General features: G+C 45.3%; 1 long non-coding RNA gene across 2 annotated transcripts in view; it reads left to right on the top strand.

Annotated features, from left to right (window-relative positions):
* The first annotated feature begins 1,656 nt into the window (after positions 1 to 1,656).
* The window catches only part of LOC139356521 (uncharacterized), a 52,265-nt gene continuing 26,741 nt past the window's right edge, over positions 1,657 to 27,180 (top strand). For both annotated transcript variants that reach the window (XR_011608490.1, XR_011608491.1), the window contains exons 1-2: positions 1,657 to 1,795; positions 3,129 to 3,271. This is a non-coding gene — a long non-coding RNA (uncharacterized lncRNA). The remainder of the gene's footprint in view (positions 1,796 to 3,128; positions 3,272 to 27,180) is intronic.

Below are 27,180 nucleotides of genomic sequence, written 5' to 3' on the forward strand. Positions count from 1 at the left end.
TACTGTTCTCGTGATAGTGAGTTCTCACGAGAGCTGATGGTTTTAAAGTCTGGCACTTCCTCCTTCTCACACTCACTCTCTCCTGCTGCCTTGTGGAGAAGGTGCCTGCTTCCCCTTCGCCTTCCACCACGATTGTGAGTTTCCTGAGGCCTCCCCAGCCAGGTGGAACTGTGAGTCTATTAAACCTCTTTCCTTTATAAATTACCCAGTCTTGGGTATTCTTTATAACAGTGCGAAAACAGATTAATACATAAGGCCTCTCAGGATGAATCCTACAGCTTACTGTGCCTCCTAAAAATTGTAAATCACCTCAGTTTCCTCATTTTATCACAGCAGGTTGAAATAATTCGTTTAAACTTCAACCTGCCCCTTACTGTTCACAGGTGGCCTTTATCTTTGTAAGCATATTCCAGCCCCAAAATGCAAGACTGGAACAGGGTCTGTTGCTTAATAAACCTTCTTTGGTTTCATCAATTAGTGACTTGGGAGCTGGTTCGGGGCAAGTTGCAGTTGGTGTAGAGGATGGTGGTGCGTCGTGTGAGCTCCATCAGCCTGCCTTGGGTGGGTGAGTTTTGAGAATCCTCTCGCAAAAGTTCTGTCTGAGAACTGGGGTGAACCCCTATTACCAAGCCAAGTCCTCTGAGCTTCACTTGCCACGAAGACCCTGACGTCTCCGTAGAGGTCTAGCTTGGTGTCCTGACTCAGTGCCTCTGTGGCTTGTTTATTTTCCTGTACAAAACTGGAGCGCAGTGGGGATAGCGATTGAGTCATTCCTCGAGCATACTTTCAAGAGCTCAAATACCTCCTCTACTACCCTCCGCTTGTTTCACATTTCCACCATTATGGATTCATTCCTTTGTGTTTGTCTTGGGGGGCTGGGATGTGGAGGCTTGTAAGAGCTCCCACATTAGAAATCCCTTCTCCCGTCTTCCTGGTCCGGTTCGATATACTCACAAGATTAGGAGCACCTCAAGGAATATGTCTCATTGTCATCGTGCATTTGATACTTAGCACAGCTCTCGGCACATAAAAGCTGCTCAAGAAAAGTTTGTTGAATGAATAAATGATTCTCAGACACCCACAGCAGATGTGGCTGGAGAGAACCCCTCTAGGTCAACACCTCAGTCTGTAAAACAGGGCAGATCCCTTTCCTTCCAGGCCTGTTCCAACGTAGCAATGAGAGCACGGAAGGAAGGTCCCACCTAGTCGCTGCAAACTTCATGCTGTATGCCACTTTGTTCAAGTTTCCTGGCCGATTTCACTTCCTCCAAAGAGCGGGGCTCCTTCCTATCTCCAGGCCTTTGCACAGGCTGTTTCTGATGCTTGGATTAGTTCCACGCCCATCCCATGGAGAGTTTCTTAGCTTCTTTTAAGTTGGCTGGGATCTCCCCAACTAAAATTATTCTGTCTCTGAAAAAGAAATGATGCAACTTGCATTTTTTTCTTTGCTTAATTTCTCTGCCTGAAGGTCCCGGACACCTGGCGCGATACCTACAGGGCGCATAGTAGGGGCTGAGTAGTGAATGGGCTGAGAGGAAGCAGGTGGTGGGAGCGGAGGGTGTGTCCTTCCACGGACGACCAGCAGGTGTCGCCACAGACCGGGAAGCGACGACGCGGCGCGGCTTCACCTGGCGGCGGCCCCACCTGGAGGCTGCCGCGCTCCGCCCGCCCAGCCCCGCGCGAAGCCGAGAGCCCGGGCGTTGGCGTCGTCCGGGCAATTGGGACAGCAGTGCCCGGAGCCACGGGCAGGGGAGATGAAAGGCGGGCGGCGGGCGTGGGCGGTCAGCAGCGCCAGGTGAGGCCGGGACCGCGCTGAGTCAGGGCCCCCGGGCCGCGGGGTTGGGGTGGGGATGGCCTGGCGCTGGGGGCCTCTCCTCCCCTGTGCTTGGGCTCCGCAAAACTCCGACATGCTTTCCCGTGGGCCCAGCGTCTCAGCGACATTCACTCATCAAGCCGGGTATGCCCTGCGTTTGCTATTCCAGCCTTGCGGCCGCTCGCTGTGGTCGGTGCTTCGCTTACCTCCGTTTTACAGACGCACCAAGAGAGGATCAGAGAGGGAGGTCACTTGCTCAGGATCACACAGCACCCAGTTAGCAAGTCGTAGAGTGGGGATTTGAACCTGGGTCGGCCTCCAGAGGCTTAGCTCTTATCCTGGGTGTCCCCCTGTTCGACCTTAAATTTCTGACCTCCTGCAAGTCATGCCCTATTTTTACTGCGATTTCGATTTTTCTTTTCCATCCCTCCCTCCCTCCCTCCGTGCTTTCTTTTTTAAAACATTGTAGTAACACACACATAGCATAGAGATTCTGATTTTTACCATCTCGTTTGTTTGTTTGAGACAGGGTCTTGCTCTGTTGCCCTGGCTGGAGAGGAGTGGTGGATCTCAGCTCACTGCAGCCTGGGCCTCCCGGGTTCAACCGATTCTCCTGCCTCAGCATCCAGAGTAGCTGAGACTACAGGTGCCCACCACCATGCCTGGCTAATTTTTGTATTTTTTGGTAGAGATGAGGTTTTGCCGTGTTGACCAGGTTGGTCTCGAACTACTGACCTCAAGTGATCCACCTGCCTCGGCCTCCCAAAGTGCTGGGATGACAGGCCACCATGACTGGCCCCATTTTCACCTTCTTAAATCATACAGTTCAGCACATGCAGTGTTGTGCAACTATCACCACTATCTAGTTTCCCAACATTTTCATTGCCCCCAAAAGGAAACTCTGTACCCCATTCTCCTGTCCTCCCAGTCCCTGGCAACTGTGCATCTGCTTCCTGTCTCCATGGATTTGCCTATTCTGGAGATTTAATTTAATTTAATTTTTGGCTCAACACTCTCATCCTGTCTCAGGCTATCCCTGTGGTATCACAAAAAGCCAGGAAGTTGGAATCCTCAGACCAGTGGTTCCCAAACTTTGTTTCACCTTTGGAATCACCTGGAGACCCTTAAAAAAAATGGCTGGGCATGTTGGCAGTACCTGTAGTCCCAGCTCCTCTGAGGTGGGAGGAGCACTTGAATCCAAGAGGACGAGGCTGCAGTGAACTGTGATTGCGCTGCTGCACCCCAGCCTGGGCCACAGAGCAAGACATTGTCTCAAACAAAACAAAGCAAAGCTGTGCTTGGTTTCTACCCACAGACATTCTGGTTTAATTGGCCTGTGCTTGGACCAGGACATCGAGACTTTTAGCAGGTCCCCAGGGATTTCTAATGCACAGCAGCATCTGGAAACCTTCACACCTCAGAGCCTGGCAGCTCCGAGACTATGCATCCCTTTTACAGGTGGGTAAGCTGAGGCCCAGGGTGGGGAGAGAACTTGCCCGGGGTCACACAGAATGTTTGTGGCTGAACTAACATTGGCACATAGTATTTTCATTTGTTTGCTTTTTATTAGTATTTTTGATGGACAAATCATAATTATATACATTTACAGGGAACACAGTATTCTTGAACCCCACTGATACCCTCTTACCCTCCTCCTGCCTCTCTAGGTATTTAACCTCTTTGTGCCCATTTGTTTCCTCCACTGTAAACTGAGGGTCTTAATGGTTCCTACTGGTAGGTTTGTTGTGCTGATCAACGGAGATTGTCTGCGAAGTGCTTAGCACTGTGCTTGGGTTACAGCAAATGATATTCATCGATTATTTTGCATGGGGTGGGCAGGGGGTAGAAGTGAATGGATGCCTGAAAGACCATGAACTCATCAAGGACAAGGACTGGGATTCTTCTCTCTGTGTACTTGGCATTCAGTGTAGACCTTGCCATTCAACAGAAGTTTTTTCAATATGGAAAGAGGCTCTTGGTTGAGATCACACACTCCTCTCTGCCTTTGCTCAGTCGGGGCCCCTTGCCTGGAATGCCCTTGCCTCTCCTTCCTCCCCCTACCCTCCCACTCTTCAAGGACCAGGGCATTGCGACCCACTATATCAGGCCAGCCTGCAGCGACTGAGGATCCCACTCTTTATACAGTTGTGTGCGTGTGTGTGCATGTATGTGTGCCTGTGTGTGTCTTGTTTCTATCACCTGACTCCATTGTTCTTTTAGGAACCAGCCCATGTCTCCTGCACATCTCCGTGTCAGGCATGAGGCTAGGCACACAGCAAGCATCTGCTAAGTACCACCTGAGGCCTTGATGACCTTCATCTCCTGGGGAAGTTGGGGATGGGGATCCTTGGTGCCTCTGATATTCCCCCTTCCCCATACGTGCATCCCAGGGAAGAAGATTGTTGTGGGCACCCCTGGCTACCCCACTGTGCTTGCTCATAAAATCCCGTTGTTGGGGAAAGGACTCTCTGTTCAACAAATGGCACTGGGATTGCTGGCTGCCATGTGCACAAGAACAAAACTGGACCCCTACATTTCACCATATGAAAACACCAACTCAAGTTGGATGAAATATTTAAATGTAAGACTTCAAACTGTAAAAATCCTGGAAGAAAACCGGGAAATACCCTTTTTGACATTGGCCTTGGCAAAGAATTTTTACCCATTCACTGGCTGAGGGAACCCATATGACCCAGTTCTGGCCAATGGGAGTCAATGTCAGCTGCTCTGGGAAATTCTGGGAAATGTCCTTTCTCTCCTCTCCCCACTGTGTTTAAGAGGCTGACAGTTGTGGCTGGAGCTGAGTCTGAGTCGAAGCCACCAGGATGGCAGTGATGTCAGTCCAGAGCTCTGGCATCCTTGAGGTGCAGGAAGCCTTGGATGGCCCACTTCAGACTTCTTATTCAGGAAAACCCAACCCCATGGCTGAAGGCGCTCATGGTGAGGTGTCTGCTTGCAGCTAAATACTCCCCAACCGTTATGACCATTCCTGCGCCTTCCCTATTTAAAGATGGAAATCCAGACGCTCAGGGCAAATTTCCTAATGTTCTTCTCATTGATCTTGGAGTAAAAACTCCAAGGAACTGGAGGTACCTAGTGATGTTACCCTCTAGGATTTGTTTGTTTGTTTGTTTGTTTGTTTATTTATTTTTGAGATGGAGTCTCTCTCCGTCACCTAGGCTGCATGGAATGCAGTGGCTTGATCTCGGCTCACTGCACCCTCTGCCTCCCAGGTTAAAGCAATTCTCCTGCCTCAGCCTCCTGAGTAGCTGGGATTACAGGTGCCCGCCACCATGCCCAGCTAAGTTTTGTATTTTTAGTGGAGATGGGGTTTCACCATGTTGGCCAGGCTAGTCTCGAACTCCTGACCTCAAGTGATCCTCCCACTTTGGCCTGCCAAAGTGCTGGGATTAGAGGTGTGAGCCACCGCACCTGGCCACCATCTAGGGTTTATTTCCACGAGTAATAATAATACTGATGAAGGTTAACGTCTTCAACACTTCCTCTGTGCCAGCACTTTATGTGGACTATTTTATTTGATGCTCACTCCTTCCCATAGCCATCCCATGGAAGCTGTTTGTATCCTCATTTTTACATATGGGGAAACTGAGACTCAGGGAATGTTTATAATTTGGTGGTTGAGAGATTGTTTCTTGTTTCCTGCAGCAGATGGAGCCTCATTTCCATTACGAATCGGTCTCCCTCGCATCTCAAACACTCTGGTTCGTCTCTTCATCATGCTTATTCCCTGGTGTGTTTTTCTTGCATGTGGTAGGTGCTCCAAAGATGTCTTTGAGAACTGTCATACTTACTGACAGGTCACCCCCTGTGATTCACCCTCTGCTGTCTTCTGTCACCAGCCATCCACCAATAAGTATATGCTGAACTCAGAGGTCTCTTCTAAATGTTCTGTGTGTGTGTGGTGGGGTGGAGGTGGAGAAAATGGGCCTTACCCTTAGTAAAAATACCAGCTACTGTTTGTCGAGGGCTTGCTGAGGCCGGGCACTGGGCTTTACATCCTTTTGTTTGCTGTTGTTTAATGCCTGCAATAGCTCTGGGAAGTTTTTCAAGAAATCAAGTCTCTGTGAAGACATATGATTTGTTCCAAGTCACCCATAGTAGATTTGGACCCAGGCATATGCAACTAGAGCCTGTGTCTTAACCTGGAGCAGAGGATGTAGCCATGCTTGCAGTCAGCATGTCCCTAACCAGAGGGGAAGCTCCTTCCTTTTTAAGGGAAACTTCCCTGGGGTGGAGATACCTACGTTGAGTCTTTTTTTTTTTTTTTTTTTTGAGACAGAGTCTCGCTTAGTCGCCCAGGCTGGAGTGCAGTGGCGCGATCTCGGCTCACTGCAAGCTCTGCCTCCCAGGTTCACGCCATTCTCCTGCCTCAGCCTCCCGAGTAGCTGGGACTACAGGCGCCCGCCACCTCGCCCGGCTAATTTTTTGCATTTTTAGTAGAGACGGGGTTTCACAGTGTTAGCCAGGATGGTCTCGATCTCCTGACCTTGTGATCCGCCTGCCTCGGCCTCCCAAAGTGCTGGGATTACAGGCGTGAGCCACCGTGCCCGGCCTCCTACGTTGAGTCTTGAAGGATGAGCAGGACTCCCATACATGAGGAAGGGAAGAGAAGTTTTCACAGCAGAAAGGAAGGAAGGAAGGAAGGGTTTGGGCAAATGCATGGAGGTGAGATAGTGTGTAGCTTTTTGGGTACTGGGGATTATAACTAGAAACCAGAACAGCTGGTCCCAATGTACTGCCCACTTATAAGAGTTACTGATTAGAAAGTTGGCACCATGGACTGAATTGCACTCACCCCTAGTTCATAGGTTGAGTATGTTGGACCTTACCGTTAATGTGACTGGCTTTAGAGAGGAGCTTTTGGGGGGTGATTAGGGTTAGAGGAGCTCATGAGAGTAGGGGGCTTTAAGAACAGTAGGAGATCTCTCTGTAAATGCACTGAAAATAGGCCACAAGAAGATGGCCGTCTGCAAGCCAGGAAGAGAGCCCTCACCAGAGACTGACCCTGCAGACACCTTGATCTTGCACTTCCAGCCTCCAGAACTGTGAGAAAATAAATGTCTGTAGTTTAAGCCTCTTGGTGTATGGTACTTTGTTAATGGCTGCCTGAGTAGACTTAGGTGACTTCTGTCTTGTGATGTCATAGGCTTCTGAAGGCACTGCCTAGATGGATGCCAATGTTCTGGCTCCTTTTAAAGGCAAAACCCTTCCCACAGCAGCACAGCTGCTTAGATGAAGCTGATGGCCTCTTTGGAGAGTGGAGGTGAGCAGGACAGCTGTTAATTCTGGGGGACTGATTTCCCTCAATAAGAATTTATTGAGCACTTACTGTGTGGTAGCCACAGGGCTTGCCTTTGCAGAACTCATTATCTGGTAGCAGGGGGGTCATGAAAATGATTCCTCATGTCAGTATCATCATATGTGATGCCACTTAGCAAGCACCTGCTCTGGGCAATGGTGCTGTGTGCTTTGCAAACTTCTGTCTCATTGAATCCTTCTGACAGCCTTACAGATAGAGGGTTCAGAGGACTCATGTGACTTGCTCAAGATTCTGCCACTAGTAAGTGACTGAGATGCTGGGACCTCATTCTGGGACTTTTGGGCTCTAATGTTCACATGTTTCTAGGTCCCCTTGTTCTGCCTTAATATCACATAGGCAGGGAAGTGGGCTTCCAAAGAGAAAATCTGCCTACATTCTGAGCAGTAAAAAGAAATGTCTGTGAGAAGGAAATTGATGAATAGATGATTATTACTTTAACTGCAGTGAAAGCTAACATGGATTCAGTGCCAGCGAGGCCCATGCTAAGCATGTCACACATCCTGTTTAGTCCTCACATGCCCTTTGACACAGTCACTAGTATCAGCCCCACTTTACAGATAAAGAAACTGAGGCCCACAGGGTTAAATATCTTGCCAAGGTCTCAGGCTTACTGCGGAAGAACCAGGATGTGAACCCAAGTCTTTCTGGCTTCAGTCTGAAGTACTTTTACCTTCTCACGTAGTGGTGTGTTGGTAAGCTAGTTCTCTGGGGAGACAAACCCAAAACAAACAACTCTGATTTGTGTGTGTGCTGATTTCCATGGTCTAATACCCCCACCATGACTGACTTCAGGGCACCAACAGTTCAATAACCAATTCCCCAAACTCCTGTTTAACCACCAGCCCCAGCACACACCAAGATCACCTTTCAGTCCAGCCAGGCTGGTTATTACAATTGCAAGAGGACCCTACTCATCTGCAAGCTGTCTACAGCCCTGGTGGCTTACTGGGTATCTGGGCCTTTCTTTTGTGAGACAGTCTCGCTCTGTCACCCAGGCTAGAGTGCAGTGGCACAATCTTGGCTCACTGCAGCTTCTGCCTACTGGATCTAAGCGATTCTCCTGCTTCAGCCTCTGGAGTAGCTAGGACTACAGGCACACACCACCACGCCTGACTAATTTTTTTGTGCGTGTTTTTAGCAGACATTGGGTTTCTCCATGTTGACCAGGCTGGTCTCGAACTCCTGACCTCAGGTGATCTGTCCAGCTTAGCCTCCCAAAGTGCTGGGATTATAGGCGTGAGCCACTGCGCCCGGCCCCAGGCATTTCTTTTAGGAGTGCCATCTCATATGCTGCCCCTCTGAGACTTGATGGACCTCATCTGTGAGATGGGTCTGGCCATCCCTTGCTCTTCCTTGCTTGTAGCCCCTCGCTTTGTAGCTAAGGTCAGGCTGAGCACCACAGGATCCAGCAGGTGCAGGTGTTTCCTCGTGTGGGACACTGTGGAAAAAGAGGCTGCTGGTTGGAGCTGTCTCTCTGCTCTTCCCATCCCCTCTACTGTCAGAAGCTTTCACAGTGATTAGTTCCTCCCGTGAAGGGATCTTGTTACAGTTCTACCAGGAAGGCCGCTCCAAATCTCCAACCTGAGATAAGAAGGCCGCCTCTTCTTTAATCTCCCAGCTTAGAGGCTACATGTTAATATGTAAGAAAGGGTTTTCAGGCTTGGGATGGAATAGGAGGAGAGGTGGTTGTCAGAGCCTGGATGAATTGGATTTTGAATGCATAAATTTATTAAAAGACCCTTCCCAGCTGCGCATGGTGGCTCATACCTATAATCCCAGCACTTTGGGAGTTCGAGGCGGCCAGATCACTTGAGGCCAGAAGTTCGAGACCAGCCTGGCCAACATGGCAAGACCCTGTCTCCACTAAAAATACAAAAAACAGAAAACAAAAAACAAGCAAGAAAAAACACTAGGTGTGGCCCATGCCTGTAATCCCAGCTACTTGGGAGGCTGAGGCAGGAGAATTGCTTGAGCTTGAGACATGGAGGTTGCAGTGAGCAGAGATGGTGCCACTGTACTCCTGCTTGGGTGACAGAGCGAGACTGTCTCAAACAAAACGAAACAAAACAAAACACCCTTCCTGCTCATTGAAGCCACGGGGCCTGATGTCCCTCAGTCATTTCTTTGGGGGTAAATTTCAGTTGTGCTTGGACCAGGGGGCCCTGACAAAGGGTCTGTGTTTCTGGAGAAACCCAGCTAGACGTGGGGCTGTCTGCAGCACCAAGTCCAAAGACTGGCCAGTGCCCATTCCCCTCCCAACCCCACACACAAGTTTTAGGCCTGAGTCTTGGCTGTCTCCCCTTCCGTCAGCTGCCATGCTCCTGGCAGGACCCAGTGGGAGTAAACATGGGAGACAAGAACCAACACTAAGCGAGCGCCCACCAAGCGCCTGCCAGGTTCCAAGTGAGGAAGGCTGGTAATCCAGCTGAGCTGGGCTTGACCTTTGTCTTTGCTCCTTAAGTGCTGTGCATTCCTGGGTAAGTCATTTAACTACTCTGAGCTTCCGTTTTCTCCTTCGTCATGTGGGTGATGCGGTAGCTACTTCACATGGCTGCTTTGGGACCTTAATAGACCTTTAAAGGGGCAGGTGGTAGGTTAGAGATTGGTCTGGCTTCGTTTTGTTTTGTTTTCAATAGATTAATCCAAGAAATATGTCTTCATTGTAACACTTGCTGGCTGGAACCTGGAGCCACTGTTTTGTCCTGGCCTCACAGGGAGAGGGCAAGAGAGGTAACCAGAAATTTACAGGCTTGATTCCTGAATTCTTACAGCTTTTCCCAGAATAGTTAAGGCTCAGTGAAAGATCAATGAGAGTGTTAATTCCAATGGTTCCCACGTTCGTCGGGGAAAGTGGATTTTCAGACAACGATATGATGAAAATCTTTGGCCAGAATAAATTGGATGGGATTTCCTTCAAGCTATACTGCCTAAGAGTCCCCCACAAACTACACTTCTTTCTTGACAATTACATGCAAAATAAGTCACTTTTTTTTTTTTTGCATTTGGGAAAAAAAGGAAAACATAACTGTACACTTTATTTCTGATCCAGCGTAAAGCTGCCGCCTCTCCTCTATGGGGAAGAATCTTTTATTCTGAGGTGGTGTCCTTCTTTCTTTCCCTCTGGGCATTGGCCAGTGCCTTCTCTCTCTCATGAAATGATAGTGAGTGATGGTTTTATGTTTTTGAAATGTATTTTTGAATAGGCAAGACACACAGATGGCTTAAAGGATTCAAAGAGGGTAACAGTTAAAAGTGAGTCTCCCTCGCTCTCTGGCGCCCCAGTCATCAGTAGCACCCCCTGAAGGAGGAGAATTGCTGTTACCATTTTCTTGCAAATTATTCCTGGCCTTATCTAGCCCGTGCATATGCACTCTTATGAGAAGGGGGCTAGCTGTATCGCCCCAACAGGGCAGAACTTGGTTCTTGGTGCAAGCGGGATATCTTAGATGCTATTTACATTTTATTTTACTTTTATTTATTTATTTTGAGATGGAGTCTCGTTCTGTTGTCCAGGTTGGACAGTGGCATGATCTCCGCTCACTGCAGCCTCCACTTCCTGGGTTCAAGTGATTCTCCTGCCTCAGCCTGCTGAGTAGCTGGGATTACAGGCACCCGCCACCACGCCTGGCTAATTTTTATAATTTTAGTAGAGATGGGGGTTTCACTATGTTGACCAGGCTGGTCTCGAACTCCTGACCTCAGGTGATCCACCTGCCTTGGCCTCTCAAAGTGCTGAGAATACAGGTATGAGCCCCTGCGCCCAGCTGCTATTCACATTTTGTAATTGTTATATGCATAGTGCTGCTGCATGTTATATTTTGGCTTGCTTTGGTCTCACCCGGTCATTGGCCAGGTCCACCAGTTATACCATTGTTCCTATGGACAAGCAGGATCTACTTTAATTTTTTGATGGATGCTGTCATTTTTTAGGAGACCTTGGGTGTTTTTTTTTTGTTTGTTTGTTTCCATGGGTTTTTGGGGAACAGGTGGTATTTGGTTACATGAGTAGGTTCTTTGTGATGATTTGTGAGATACTGGTGTACCCATCACTGGAGCAGTATACACTGAACCCAATTTGTAGTCTTTTATCCCTCACCCCCTTCCCACCCTTTCCTCCTGAATCCCCAGAGTTCATTGTATCATGCTTCTTTTTTTGAGATGGAGTCTCACTCTGTCACCCAGGCTGGAGTGCAATGGTGCCATCTTGGCTCGGTGCCATCTTGGCTCAGTGCCACTTGCCAACCTCTGCCTCCTGGGTTCAAGCAAGCCTTCTTCTTCAGTCTCCCGAGTAGCTGGGATTACAGGCGTGTGCCACCACACCCAGCTAATTTTTGTATTTTTAGTAGAGACAGGGTTTCACCATGTTGGCCAGGCTAGTCTCGAACTCCTGACTTCAGATGATCCCCCTGCCTCAGCCTCCCAAAGTGCTGGGATTACAGGTGTGAGCCACCACGCTCGGCCCATTGTATCATTCTTATGCCTTTGTATCCTCATAGCTTAGCTCCCACTTGTAAGTGAGAACATACAATTTTTAGTTTTTCATTCCTGAGTTACTTCACTTAGAATAATAGTCTCCAATTCCATCCAGATTGCTATGAATGCCATTAGTTCATTTCTTTTTATTTCTGAGTAGTATTCCATCATATATATGTACACACATATATATACATATACACACGTATATATATACACACACACACACTCCACTCGTGGATTGGGCATTTGGGCTGGTTCCACATTTTTGCAATAAGCAGCATCTACTTTATAATAAGATGATTGCTTCTGTCTTTGATACCATCTCTGGTCCTTACAATGAGTTGTTTTCTGTAGTGAGTGGGTGTTTGTCTCAGCCACCACATTCTCTCTCTGGTATCCTTAGGGCATTTTTTTGTGAGCAGGCTTCCCTGTACGATCAGAAAGGGCCTCAGAATCCCACTCAATAGTGGTCCGGGATGTGGGCAAGGGAGGTGAAACCCATTTGACAGCACTGCTACAATACTTTAGTACAATAGTTCCCAGACTTTGGTATCCTATACACTAGAGTAATTTTTTAAAAATTAGAGGGTCTAACATAAGGTTGTCAACTTTGTTTTGACAGAAACTAAAAAATAAAAAATCCTTGCCATGTAAAAATCATCTGTTCATTTTTTAAAAAACACATTTTTTAACACCAAAAGACTTTGAAAGACGTTTTCAGAATATAGGGTCATGAACATGTTTAGCTTTACTTACAAACTTCTTTTTTTTGGCTGGGTATGGTGGTTCACGCCTGTAATCCCAGCACTTTGGGAGACCGAGGTGGGTGGATTGCTTGAGCCCAGGAGTTTGAGACCAGCTTGGGCAACATGGTGAAACCACTTCTTTACAAAGGTAAATACAAAAATTAGCTGGGCATCGTGGCACTTCCCTGTAATCCAGCTATTCAGGAGGCTGAGGTGGGAGGATCGCTTGAGCCTGGGAGGTGGAGGCTACAGTGAATGTTGCATTTCACCCACTGCACTCCAGCCTGGGCCACAGATCAAGACCCTGTTTCAAAACAAAAAAACAAAAATCAAATTTCTTCCCCTCATTGTTCCCATTTTGCTCTGGACACATAAAAATCTTCATTGTGAAATGACAACAGCTGGTGGACCACAGTGGCCAAAGCAGTGATAGATGGTGATATGTAGCGTGTCCATCTTCCTCTCTCTACAAATCACTTTCCATCTTAGAGGTTTGTAAAGACTCGTTTGTATGGACTCATAAGTAATTCTATGAAAAGTCAACATCGTTACCTTGGTGAATTGAAAACTTACATATCTCAGATCCTACTGGAAGCTCACTAAAAATGACAGTGAAATAAATCTTCAAGAGCACAAACCTATAAGATCAAAGAAAATAGAAGACATTAGATTTAACAGACTGTGACTCTCATCTTGGGTGGCCTTTCTGTATCCCTCTCTTTGTCTTTTTGTTTATAGTTATTTTATTTTTAAGTGACATATAACTGTTTATATCCATGGGGTCCATAGTGATGTTTCAATACATACAATGTATAGTGAGCAGATCAGATAACTACATATCGATCTCAAACATGTATTATTTCTTTGTGTTGGGAACATTAAATATATTCCTTCCAACTCTTTGAAACGATTTCAGATGTTATTGCTAACTATAGTCATCCTGCAGTGCTGTACTCACTAGCTCTCCTATTTCCTTGCTGCAATGTTGCGAGATGCCCTAAAGAGAAACGCTGGTTGGGAGAAACCGAGGGTGGTCTCTAGCTACTGAGCAACTGAGGTTCTGAATCAGGTAGCTCATGAGGAACTGAATCCTGCCAACAGCCAGGTGTGTGAGGTTGGAAGTGGTTTCTTCCCCCAGTGATCTTTGAAATGAGACTGCATCCCAGCAGATGTGTTAGATTACAGCCTGTGAGAGACCAGGAGTCAGAGGACTTGGATAAGCTGTGTCCAATCTCCTGACCTGTAGAAACCATGAGTCAGAGTCAAGCAACTGTAAAATAGAACGTGTTTAAGCCACCAGGTTTTGGGGAAATTTGTGGTGTAGCCGCAGATAACTGATGCAGGAGGGTGGGTAAAAAAGCCAACCATGAGCAAACAGATTTGTACTCGTAACTTTTCAGAGAAGCTTCCAAATTTGGAGACAGCAGATACTGCTGAGTTTGGGAATGAGAGATGGGCTGAAAATAGATGAGAAGTTACATCAGGGGCGCTGGAATCTCAGATCCCCTCTCCAACCCTACAAGTGCAAGGGACTGCATTCCCTTCACTTTAGCTAAAATGTGGAGGTTTGTACATTGAGGATGGGGAGAGACGTGGAACTGACAACAGGAAGATTCAGTGAAAATCTGCAAGGTGAACAGAAACGCCCTGGTTCAATTCCCTCACTTGGCCTCCCATCAGTAGCCAGAGGTCCTCTCTGGAAGGACTGAGCATCCCAGCTAAAACACCCACAGAAAATGCTTTTTGGGTATCCCTCGAGGAAGGAGCTAGCTTGTCATCCTATTGCCCTTCCACAAAGCCCACAAGTCAAAAGCTCCACCTAAAGAGACTGAACCTTCAATCAGTTTTTAGTGCCTCATATAACAAATGATATGTGGAGGTCAAATCTAACAAATCAGAAGAAAAGTGGAACTCAGAGGATACATAGACAATTCAGAAGGTAGAAAAACATTTCTATAAGCATCATAATTAATATCTTTAAAATCATGAAACAAGAACTGGATGCCATAAAAGGAGCACTCAGAATAACTAAGTGCTCTCAAAAATACATACATGTATCAATACATCAAGAAAACACTCAATAAAGGAATGGGAAGAGAAGGTTGAGAAAAAGTTCTAGAAGTAGAAGTTAAATATGAAGGGATAAAAAATAAAAGTGAAACAATATTAATTAATCTAGGCAGTTCAACATCTGATTAAGTTCAGAAGAAGTCATATGAAAAAGCTATTTGCACCTGCATGTTTATAGCAGCACAATTTGCAATTGCAAAAATGTGGAACCAACCCAAATGCCCATCAATCAACATGTAGATAAATAAACTGTGGCATATATATAAATGGAATACTACTCAGCCATAAAAACAGAATGAATTAATGGCATTCGCAGCAACCTGGATGGAATTGGAGACTATTATTCTAAGTGAAGTAACTCAGGAATAGAAAACCAAACATATGTGGGATACATAAGTGGGAGCTAAGCTATGAGGATGCAAAGGCATAAGAATGGCACAAGGGACTTTGGGGACTTGGGGGAAAGGGTAGGAGGGAGTGAGGGATAAAAGACACTACAAATAGGATTCAGTGTATAGTGGGGGTACAAAATCACCAAAATCACACAAATCACTAAAGAACTTACTCATGTAATGAAATACCACCTGTCACCCCCTAAACCTATGGAAATTAAAATAAATTCCAGCAAGAAAACAAACAGGAAAAAGTTGGAAGTTACAAATAAACAATACAGGACAATAAAGAAAATTAAAAACATTAATGTTGACTTTAAAGGGTCTATCTAGTACCTAGCATGAGGAATGACAAAAGACCCACATCTAGGCATGTCATCAAGAAATTTTAGAAATCTGTTTTCACAAGTTCTCCTAGCAATCTGTTTTAACAAGTCTTCCAGGTGATTCTGCCACATGCTTCAGCGTGAGAACCACTGGTCAAAGCCAAGTCGGACCTGCCAGAAAGCACCCTTAATAGATATACCGTCCACCTGCACTTTTCTAAACTTGAGGGCTTTCTCTTTCCATTGTGGGTTCCTTTCATGCCCTCCACCACCCTCATAACACTTATCACAATGTATGATAATGGTTTTCTTCTCTCTACCCCTCACTCAACTTTAGGTTCCTTGTTGACTGACCATGGCATCTGCAGTCTAATGAATGAGTTTAGTGTCTGGCAGGAGTGGCCTACAGAATATGGCGGTGACTCTGAACTAGTGTAATATTTCACCAAATGTGGTCACATACTCAGGATCATGTTAGCAGATCTAATTTTTATCTCAATCAAATTATTTTAATGAGTATTCAAAAATATAGTCAGCACATCAAATTAAGATTTTAAGGATATTCTTTTTCCTTAGTAAATTTTAAGTTTTAAATGAAAGCAAATTACTATGTAAATATACAGTGATTTGCAAGTATGTCAAAAATCCCGATGGTTATATGTGGTCTACTGATGTTTAAGAAACATTGTGATGAAGGATATTGGTCCTGTCCAGCCTTCCTGATGTCTTTAATGACTGGACACTGCTGGCTGCCATTATGTCTTCAGTAGATGCCCACAAAATCTTCAAATACCACATGCTTTATTTTCAGGACCAATCCTATTCATTACTGAGACACCTAGAAGTCCAAGACCCCAGTGCCTCCATCACAGGAGTCTCCTTCCCACCCACCTCCCCACATCCCGAATATGACTCACTCTCCTACATCTTTCTGCACATGGGCCCCTCTCCTGTGCCCTTTGGAGCATATGACCTATGATCTGCACACTTCTCTATATCCTAAATATCTTCTCTGGAACATCCCCTCAAATTCTTGCTCCAAATAAAAACTGGCTGCTCCCTGAGGATACCTTTCCCCTATAGCCTCTGTATCAAGGCTGTGGTTTCCTCCCAACTCCCCAGGACTCAGCACCTGGAGATAAGGTAGGTGTCCTTCCTGTTTCCCACGGATACTTGGAAATCCTCTTTACTTCGTAATCCTCCAAAATCCCCAGCTAAGGGGATGGCTTGAGCCCAGGAGTTTGAGCCTGCAGTGAACTATGTTCATACCACTGCACTCCAGACTGGGTGACAGAGTGAGACCCTATCTCTAAAAGAAAAAAAAAATCCTAGCTAATTTAAAGAGCTTTTGAATAGACTCCTGCCTGGGTTAGCATCTAGTTCTCTGGCTCCCTTTCCACCATCACTTTTACTATCATGCTCAGTGGCTTCAGTAATGACATTGACGAACCACCCAACACCCTAATGTCTCAGTTCCTAGAACTTCTTGGCTCTAATGATGGCTGTATTGCTGCACTTCAACAACCCATATATATTGTCAAAACTCAGAACTTGACTTCAATGTCACCTCCTCAGAGAGGCCGTTTTTGAACTCTACTCCCTGCAAGCTACTTTTGACAGTATCACCATATTTCATCTCATTCCTAACACTAATTAGCACCCCAAAGTATCTCATTTAATTATTAACTTGCATGTCTGTTGTCTGTTGTCTTAGATCCAGTTCCCTGAAAACAGCCTGAAATGGGAATGTAATTCAAGTGATTTATTAAGGTGGTTCTTTCGGGGCCAGGGGAGCAGTGAGGGAGACAGGATAAGACAGGGAAAAAAGCCAAGCAAGAACAAGAAATCAGTCTCAAGGATAAGCAAATAGACCAATGGAACAGAATCCAGAATCCAGAAATAGATTCGTACACACATAACTTTCAACAAATGCCCCAATGCCATTGGAAAAGGAAAGGCTTTTCTACCAGCGGCACTGGAATGACTCAGTAAATACTTGAAAATAATTCTCCACACCTACCTTGCATTACACACAAAAACTAATTTGAGAAGGGCTGTATGCCTAAATATGAAAGTTAAATTACAAAAATTCTAGAAGAAAACATTGGAGACTAAGCCACCCTAGAGATAGGCAAAAGATTTCTTAGGAAAGTCACAAAATTCACTGATCAAAAAAGAGACTAGATGAATTGCACTTCATCAAAATTAACTTTTTCATTAAAGGACCTCAATAAGAAAATGAAAACACGAGGCACAGTCTAGGAGAAATTACTCTTAACACATGTATCTGTCATGGAATTGTATGCAAAATATATTTAAAAACACAAATTGATAATGAAAAGATAATGAAATGGGCAAAAGACTTGAAGGAGATACTTTAGAAGAAAAGATACATGAGTGGCCTGTAAGCATGTGGAAAAGCACTCAATATTATTAACCATTAGGGAAATGCAAGTTGAAACCACAATGAGATATCATTTCACATTCACTAGAATGGGTAAAATTCAAAATCTGATAACACCAAGTGTTGACGAGGATGTGGAACAACTCTAACCCTCACATTGTTGGTGTAAAATGGTACATCCACTTTGGAAAAAACGTTTCTTATAAGTTATACATCCACCTTATGACCTAGTCATTCCATTCCTACTTATCTACCAAGGAGAAATAAAAGCATACATTCACAAAAATCATGTGCAAGAATTTTGATAGCATAATGCCTATACATTGGAATAAACCTGAATTTTCATCAAAGGAAGATAGGACAGCTGGGCACAATATCTCATGCCTGTAATCCCAGCAGTTTGGAAGGCTGAGGCAGGAAGATTGCTTGAGCACAATAGTTCGAGACCAGCCTGGGCAACATGGTGAAATCCCCGTCTCTACGTACACAAAAAAGTGGCTGGGTATGGTGGTGTGTGCCTGTGGTTCCAGCTACTTGGAAGGTTGAGGCAGGAGGATTGCTTGAGCACTGGATGTCAAGGCTGCAGTGAGCCATGATCATACCACTGCACTCCAGCCTGGGTGACAGAGTGGGACCCTGTCTCAGAAAAATAAATTGTTGCATATTCATACAATTGAATACTAAGCAATAGAAGATGACTTGCTTCTGGCAGTAAAATATGTATGATAAAAGATGAATTACTGATACATGTAGCATATAGTAATCTCAAAGATATTACATTGGATAAAAGAAGATACATGCAAAAGTGTTGATATTGCATGGTTCCATATATATGAAGTTCAAGAATAGACAAAGTAAATCTTGTTGATTAAAAATCAGAAAAAAATGGCTATGAAAAAAGTTGGGATAAACTGGAAGCAGGCAGGAGATGGTGATAGAAATATTTTTGATGGGGGTAGTGTTACTGGAAGATATTTGTTAAAACTCATGGAATTTTATATTTCATGTCTGTATTCTATTATATGCAAATTTTGTCAATTTAAGTAATACAAAGTATCCGAAAAAAGTGTAGTAGGAGACAACTTCGGTCTGATCCCACAGGGAGCTCCGAAACATAAATTGCACCTTGGGGCTGGTTCTCTTTTGAGGCGTGGGGGCTGGGCTTTTGTACTCCATGCATTTATTTGGTCTCCCAGAAGGGGAGGGCAGTTTAGCCTTCTAGAAGAGGTGTCTCTGATTTGGCTGAGCGTGACAGCTATGAGTTATCAGCCAACAACAGTGCAGATGGGGGATGAGGGCACGTTCCAGTAAGGAGGGTCTGGGGCACCACCTGCATCTGCTGCAGTCCACCCATTTGCTTCTCACTTAAGTTCACTTTATCCAGGCATGGTTTCTCCAGGATTCTGGTTGACCACAATTGTGGAAGAAGCTTATGTGAGAAAGGCATGAACTAGAGGCCCTACTGCTGCAGTGAGCCCGGGGGCATCACTTGTACTCATCTTCCTTCTCCAACACTCATTCTAGACTCCCCTCTCCTGTTGCTGGTCTAAGTGGCTGACCTAGTGGCCCAGACTCTCATCTGGGAGGGGTCTGAGCCATGGTTGCATGTCCTGATCAGGCTGCATTGCCCATTTACAGTTACTTCTAGGCATGAGAGTAGCAAGAGATGCACAGTGAACCAGCCAAGCACCATGCATGGACCTCCCTGGCTCCATTATGTGGCTGCAGCCTGGCTTCTTCATGATGATCAGAATCAATTGCCTTCACCAGTATAGTGATTATTATTATTATTTTTTTGCCTTCTGGCCAACTGGTGCAGGGGGCCAGCTACCTGAGTAGAGTGGAATTCTTACTTTGTCCTCTGGAGAAGCCTCTTCCCTCTGAGTACTAGGGCTGCTAGACCCACAGAACTCCAGATTGCAGGGATGGAAAGCACAAATCCCCAAGCGAGTCCCTGCAGAGCCATGTAGGCAGGACACTCCTATGCCTGTCTTCCCACCATTAAAATGTCAGGTCATTGAGGCCAGCTGCTGTGTGTCTTGCTCACTACTGTATCTTCACTGCTGAGAATGGTGCCCAGAACACAGCACAAATGACTATCAGCCAATATCCGGAAACCAGCTTGATGCTTTGTAGAATGTGTTTAAAGAATATCATACAATACTAGTATTCTGTAAGACATTCCATTGATTTTATGATTGCAATGTTATACATGTTCATCATAGATAAGTTAAAATATAGAAAAAGTCGAAGAAAATAAAAATCATCTAGAGATAACCCGTGTTAACCGCTACTCTACCATGAACTTAGTCTACACTGGTGGCGTCAGGCATGTTCCTGGAGCACTACAGTTTCAGAGAAGATACTCTGGGAGTTCTCAGGAGGGGAAAGGGGAGAGTGTATCCCTCCCCCACTCCATAACAGGAATCCTTTTACAAGTTTTATTTAAATTTTGTTTGAAAGAAAGAGTTTGCAACAAAAACAAACGGTTGAAAACCACCAGTCTACACTACGGAGCTGGCAGTTCTCATTCAGCTGACATCCCATTTCATATCACCATCAATAAATAGAGCAGATGGTCTGGGATCCACTATCGCGCGTGGCAGTTGCTGGCATGTGACCAGCCCTTGCTGTGGACTCCCTTTCTCCTAAGAACACCGCGGAATTAAGTGATAGACAAAGGGAGACTTTTACTGCAAAGAAACAGATGTGGCTGACTGGAAGAGAGCAGCAGTGGCTGAAAACAGAGCTATGAATGAGTCACGTTCAATCATCGCAGACAAGCACAAAAGTATGTAAAAGATCAGTGCAGAAGAGAATTTATACCAGTCTTGGCACTGTCTGGGAACATGATTTAGATTAAAAGAAGGAAAAAAAAAAAAACCCATTTCCAAGCCACCTGGAGTGCCGTCATCAGTAGGCTTTTAGTTTTTGGATTTTAATATGTGTCACTGTAAATGCTTAGGCTATTTTTATTTTTGGAAAGCCACTTGGATGACTAATAGAACGACTAGACCTGGACAAGACTTTATGTGGTTCTGATTCAGGTGATATGTCAAGGTGATGTGACGATTCATATAACCCACCTGGCCCCCAGACTCAGGGTTCGGGTGTACACCCACCTGGCCCCCAGACTCAGGGTTCAGGTGTGCATCTGCAGCTGAGACAGCACATTCATCCCATACCCCTTTGATTTGGTGCTCAGGCCAAAATATATGTCTTTATTCAACTGCACTTGAGTGTATTGTTTTAACTGGGAAAACAAAGCTGGGTGAGATGCTGACGAGGTAGAATGAAGGGCTGGTAGATTTGCCTGGTGTCTTTGTTTATATGAAAATGCTATTTGATGATTTGAAGTCTCTGAGCAATTGCTGCTGCTCTTGGCTTCCTTTGGCTGTAGTGAACATGGTCGACTTCACACCTAGCAACCTGGTTACCACACAGCTTGGCTTGGTGGAAGACGAACACAAATGCACTGCATTCTTACCAACATTTGGTATTCTCTGACTTTTTAGTTTTAGTTCTTATGATGGGTAGGTAGTAGCCACCAGAATTTGGTGGTAGGAATTTGGTTTGAAGTGATATTTTCCTGGTAACCAATGATGTTGAACATTCTTTTCCAGTGTTTATGGGCTGTTTACAGAAATCCTTTTACCACACGCCTGTTGACCCCAATGTCCATTAAAGTAGAATGAAAAATGAGATACCATGGTTCCATCATAGAATATTATACAGCAATGAAAAATGAATCAAATATAGTTACTTGCAGTGACATGGATACATTTCATACACACAACACACATATACACATTTTGTATACATTTTGAGGGAGAGAAGCAAGCTAAAAAAATATGTGCTCTATAGACATTATAGTCAAATGTATAAAATTCCAAAACAAGCCCAACTAAGGGCGTTAAAACTCAGGAGGGACAAAAGGTTACCTTTGGTTGGAGGTGGAATGGTGGAGTGTTTGGGGATTGCAGTTGATGTTCTTTTTCTTGACCTGGGTGTTTGCTTTGTAATAATTCACTGATCTGTGTCTGTGTGACTTGTACATTTTTTCTGTATATGTGTTATACTTTACAATGTAAAAAGGGAGAGAGAGATGGCAGGAGAGAGCGAGAGAGAAAGACCCAGAATTATCGCCAGGGAGAGAGACCGTAGGGCGTGGGCCAGGCTGGATGCGGCTGGGGATTCACCCCATGACTGTCTTCTCTGGCCATCTCACCGTCTGCCCACTGACATTTTGGGGACGTATTTCACATTTTTTTTTTCCTCTCATGTTGTCCTAGGCTGGGGTCCTCAGGAAGCAGACCGACTCTGGGACAGAGTTTAGGTTGCAGGGTATTTATTGTGGAGTGCCATGGGGATCTACGTCTGTGGAAGGTTGGGGAAAGAAGAAGCAGGAATAGGCAGATGGGGAAGTTGAGTTGTGATGAGGGTTTAATGACAGCTTCGGCCCAGTGACCCCATGGGGAGCTCTGGAGCTGAAGTGGCTCCTTTGGGTATGTCCCATGCTGGGCTGGGAGGGCCGGGTCTTTATACTCCAACATACATTGGTCATTGGATGTGGGCCACCATGTATCAAGCATGCCTTTTCATTCTCATGTTTTCACACCTGGGACCCTTGGTGGCTCTGCAGAGACTCCCTCTCCTAAAGCCAGCCAATTCCTTGACAGAGTAAATGAGTGGACTTCAAATGCAGCTTTCATATGCAAACCAACCAGCCCAAGGCCCACAGGCCCCACCACCTCCTTTATTGGCTCTCCCACTATGGGCCACTATCCACCTACCCTAATCACTGTACAGGGCCAGGTACCAGACAACTAGGGGCAGTGCTATGCCCCAGAACCTACTGAAGTTATTAACGAGCCGATCCCAAGCCTGCTTACCTGCCTCATCTGTTTCTTCCTTCAGAAACAGCAATCAAGGATCTTGCCTACTTTTTCACCCATTCCCTCCTGAACATCCCTGGTGCTGCTCCCTTGTGGCCACTGCATGGCATGACAAGCTCTCACACGGGATCTGTGAGTAGCAAACTATCTTTTTAATACTCAATGGCCTCCTATCTGTTGACTTTGTCATACCTGAATAATAATAATGAGAACTATAAAGCCTACATTTAAAAACACACCTTAAGGGAGAGCATCAGGATAAATAGTTAATACGTGCAGGGCTTAATACCTAGGTGATGGGTTGATGGGTGCAGCAAACCACTGTGGCACACATTTACCTGTGTAACAAACCTGCATGTTCTGCATATGTATCCCAGAACTTAAAATTTTAAAAAGATAAAAAATGAAAACACACCCTGAGAAAAAAGGGTATGACTTTCTGCACTTTGAGCCATCCCTGGAGAGGCTGATCGCTGTAGGCTGTCTGCTGACAGGGTGTTCCTTGATGGGGATGGTCTGTGTCCATCACAGAGTCTTTACCTTAAGGTCTAAATAACCCTTCACTGCAGGGCTGGGATAGGGAGAGACGGGTGAGTCACTGCATGCCCTGAGGGTGGGTGCATTCTAAAATTGTGCTCCTTACATGCTTAATTTGCCTTGTCCTGGTCTCAGTCCTGCTTCCCTCTCTTTGCTCAGCAGCTAGGGTGATGGTGTCTCTCTCTTCTGTTCAAAACCCTCCCCTTGCTCCCTTCTTACTCAACACAAAAGCCAGAGACCTTCCTGTGCCCTCCAGGTTTCTACAGGATCTGGCTTCCATGACCTATCTGTCCTTATTTCCTGTTGCCTCCCCCTTGCTCTGGTCCAACCACACTGGCCTTCTCACTATTCCCCCACAGGCATGTCCTACCCCAGGACACTTTCACTTCCTTTGCCCTCTGCTGGCAATGCTCTTCCCCGAGGTCTGCCCTTGGCTCACTCCTTCATGTCCTTCCATTCCAGTCTTTGCTTGGCTACCTGCTCTAAAATTCCAGTGCTTCTCCCATCCCTGACACTTCTGTCCCCCTTCCCTGCTTTATATTTCTCCGTGTAATAATACATTTGACTTGTTATTTCATTGAATGTCTGTTCTCCTCACTTGAATGTAAGTTCCAGGGGGTAGAGTGGGGAAGAGGAGGATTTTTGTCTATTTCATTCATTGCTGGGTCCCCACAGCCCAAAACAGGGTCAAGTACATAGTCTAAAAAACCATCCACTGGACGACTGCAAAGGCATATGTTTTGCAGAAGGCACTCAGGTTGGCTCCTCTGCAGCTGCCTTGGACCAACTCTGGTTCAACACCCAGAACATGCAGTTTAAATAAAGATGCATTTTAATGTCGCCATCTCTGCCCACTCACATTCCTCTTTCATGTCTCTCCCTCCCCTCTTTCATATCCATTTTCTTTCTTTCTCCCACTCCTTCCCGCTTTTTGGTACTTGATGGAATCACATTAAACTAATAAACCTTTCATTACTTGATTGTACCCGTAATTACGCACACTGAGAGCTGGGTTTGTTTTGATTTTCTGTGGACTTTGGGTCGCTGATGCTTTTGAACACTTGTTTTTATTCCTCAGTTGCCACTTGACCCCCCCCCGCCCCATTTTAAAAAGGATGAAAAGCCTAGAAAAACATCAGAAATATCCTTTTATTTTTCCCGCAATTTGTTTGGAGGGTTTTGTTTTGATTTTCCTCTTATAAACGGGGGGGTGTTAAAAAAGAATCACATGTTGCTAAACTGGCCACCAGGTTGTAGATTCTGAGATGAGAAGGAGATAAAGTTTCTGTTTATTGGGGGGCTCTGAAAGAATTCACGTTAAAGGGTAAGTTTGGTGTAATCCCCTGAGCTGCCATTGAGGCTGGCGAAGGTTGAGTTAGACCAGGGCCTCTCAACCTGGGCACTATTGACATTGGGCTGAAGACTTCCTTTTAAAAAACAATTGGGGGAAGACAAGGTCTCAGTCTGTTACCCAGGCTAGAGAGCAGCAGCGTGTGATCACGACACACCGCAGCTTCCAAGGCCTGGGCTCGAGCAATTCTCCTGCCTCAGCCTCCCGAATAGCTGGCGTCACAGGAATGAGCCACTGCGCCAAGTAGGGCTGAATGGTCCTTGTGGTGGGAGCTGTCCTGTACATTCTAGGATGTTTAGCAGCATCTCCGGCCTCCATTTGCTAGGTGCTAATAGCACCTCCCCTCATTTGGAACAATCAAGAACGTCCCTCAGGGGCACAATCACCCCCAGTTGAGAGCCACTGGATTAGATCAAAACTTGTGTGAGAGTCTTCATAGCAGCATTATTCATCATAGCTAAAAGGTGAGCATAACCCAAATACCTGTCAAATGATGGTTGGGTCAACAAAGCGTTGTGTATCCATGCCGTGATATTATTCAGCCATAAAAATAAATGAAGTCCTGACCCATGCCACGACATGGATCAACCTTGAATATATTATGCTAAATGCAAGAAGCCAGATGAGACAGGCTATATATCATAGGATTCTATTTATATGAAATGTCCAGAACAGGTAAATCTATAGAGACAGAAAGCAGATTGGTGGTTGCCAGGGGCTGGGGGAGTGAGGGTGGAGGGGTGAAAAGTTCTGGAACTAGACAGTAGTGATGATTGCACAACATTGTGAATGCATTTAATGCCACTGAAATGCACACTTTAAAATAGTTAAAATGCTAATTTTTATATTGTATGTATTTTACAATAAAAACCCCCCACAACTCATGTGAGCAGCTTTTGCTGGTATGTACAACAGCCATCCTCACACATCAGGACTCTCAAAGGTAAAAAAGATTTGGTCCTTTCTCTCCCCTTCTAGGGGAAGACGTCTCCTTCCATCCCTCACATTTTCCTTTCCTCCACCCCAGGGATAAGAATCACCAATTTGCATGAATCAGATTCCAGTATATTGATGGGAGAAGTCTTTCCTGGGCATGGATATTTAAAGGCAATTATTTCAATCATCTTTTGTTATAACAGGATTAGGTCTTAAACAACAACCATTTATTTGCTCACAGTTTTGTGATTTGCACAGGGCTCAGCAGAGAACATTCGTTTCTGTTCTGTGTGGTGTTGGCTGGGGCCACTCGTGTGGCTGCAGTCAGCTGGAGGTGTGGCTGAGCCTGTGATGTCCTCGGCAGCTTTCCTCACACATCTAGTAGTTGGTTCTGGCTCTTGGCTGGGGCCTCAGTTCTTCATGTGGTCCCACTTCTTCCAATGGTCTAGACCAGCTTCCTGACAGCATGGGGCCTGGGTTTCTATGGAAGTGGGAGCTGAAAATTTCTTAATACCCAGATTCTGGAATTCACTCAATGCCATTTCCACCATTTTCTATTAGTCAAAGCAAGTCACAAGGCAAACCCAGATTTGAGCAGTGGGGTTACATACTCTGTTTTGACAGAAGGAGCTTACAAATGACTGCAGCTGTGATTTCCAGTCTTCCACAGGGATCAGGACATCAGTGGGTGTGGTGTTTTTAGAAGAACCCAGACTCTGTGACCAGGGGAGGTGCTTAGACTTGGCTCTTAGAATTCTTTCTTTTCCTTCCTCTTTACACAGCCCTGCACTTCTTTCCTTGGGGGAAAAAAAGAATTCTCTGCTTTCTGCTTTAGTTTATCTTTGGCTCAACAAATACTTCTTGAGAAGCAGCTTACATCAGTCACTGTTCTAGGACACTGAGAATGCGACAGTGAGCAGGTCGGTGGGGTCCCTGGCTTCAGAGCTTCTGTTTCAGCAGGGAGAGTCAAACCATTGACCAAGTAAGCAAAAGATTTAGCAAGATAACTAGAGATGGTGATAAAAGCTCTGCTGGAAATGGAACCAGCCATGGGGGGAGCTTGAGGCAAGTGGCCCTGGATAGAAGAACAAAGTGAGGGGGAGAGAGTGAAGGGGGTTACATTAGGTGTTGGAGCAAAAGTTTGGACCTGAGCCTGTAAGTTGCCTAGGATTGGCTAAAATGCAGATTCTAATTCAGGGGGTCTTGGGGAGGCCTGGGACTCTGCATTTCCAACAAATCCAGGTGGTATTGATGCAGCTGGTCCCTGGACCTCATTTTCAGTAGCAAGAATCTAGATCAGGGCCAGCAAACCAGTGCTCCTGGGGTCAATCCAGCCTGCCACCTGTTTTTGCAAATAAAGTTTTATTGGAAAAACGTTCTGTCCATTCATTTATGAATTGTATTTGGCTGTTTTTGTGACGCAACAGCAGAGTTGAGTAGCTGCCACTGACACTGCATGACCCACAGATCTGAAAACAGGTACTATCTGGCCCTTCACAGAAAACAGTTTGCCAATCCCTGGTCTAGATTACTAGGGTCTTGAAAGAGTTTGAATTTATTTTGAAATGTGATGGGAAGTCACTGGAAGGCTTGAAGCAGGGGATGACATGGTCTAAATTAGGTTTTAAGATGACCTCCCTGGCAGCTTTGTGGAAAATGAATGCAGGGACCAACGTGAAAGGAAGGAGGCCATTTAGAAGCAGAGATTCTCCAGGAACGTAGCCCAGCTACAGTCCCTTTATAGTAAATTCTACTCAAACCTCATCTGTTTTATGTTTACCTCCCTTCTTCTCTAGAACATTCTACTTTTTAAGTTGTGGAAACTTGAATAATTAGATCATTCTTGGCATATATATTATAATTTCCATGCTTTGTATGCGATCTTCTTCTTCT

Source organism: Macaca nemestrina, chromosome 10, assembly GCF_043159975.1.
Source record: "Macaca nemestrina isolate mMacNem1 chromosome 10, mMacNem.hap1, whole genome shotgun sequence".
NCBI lineage: Eukaryota > Metazoa > Chordata > Mammalia > Primates > Cercopithecidae > Macaca > Macaca nemestrina.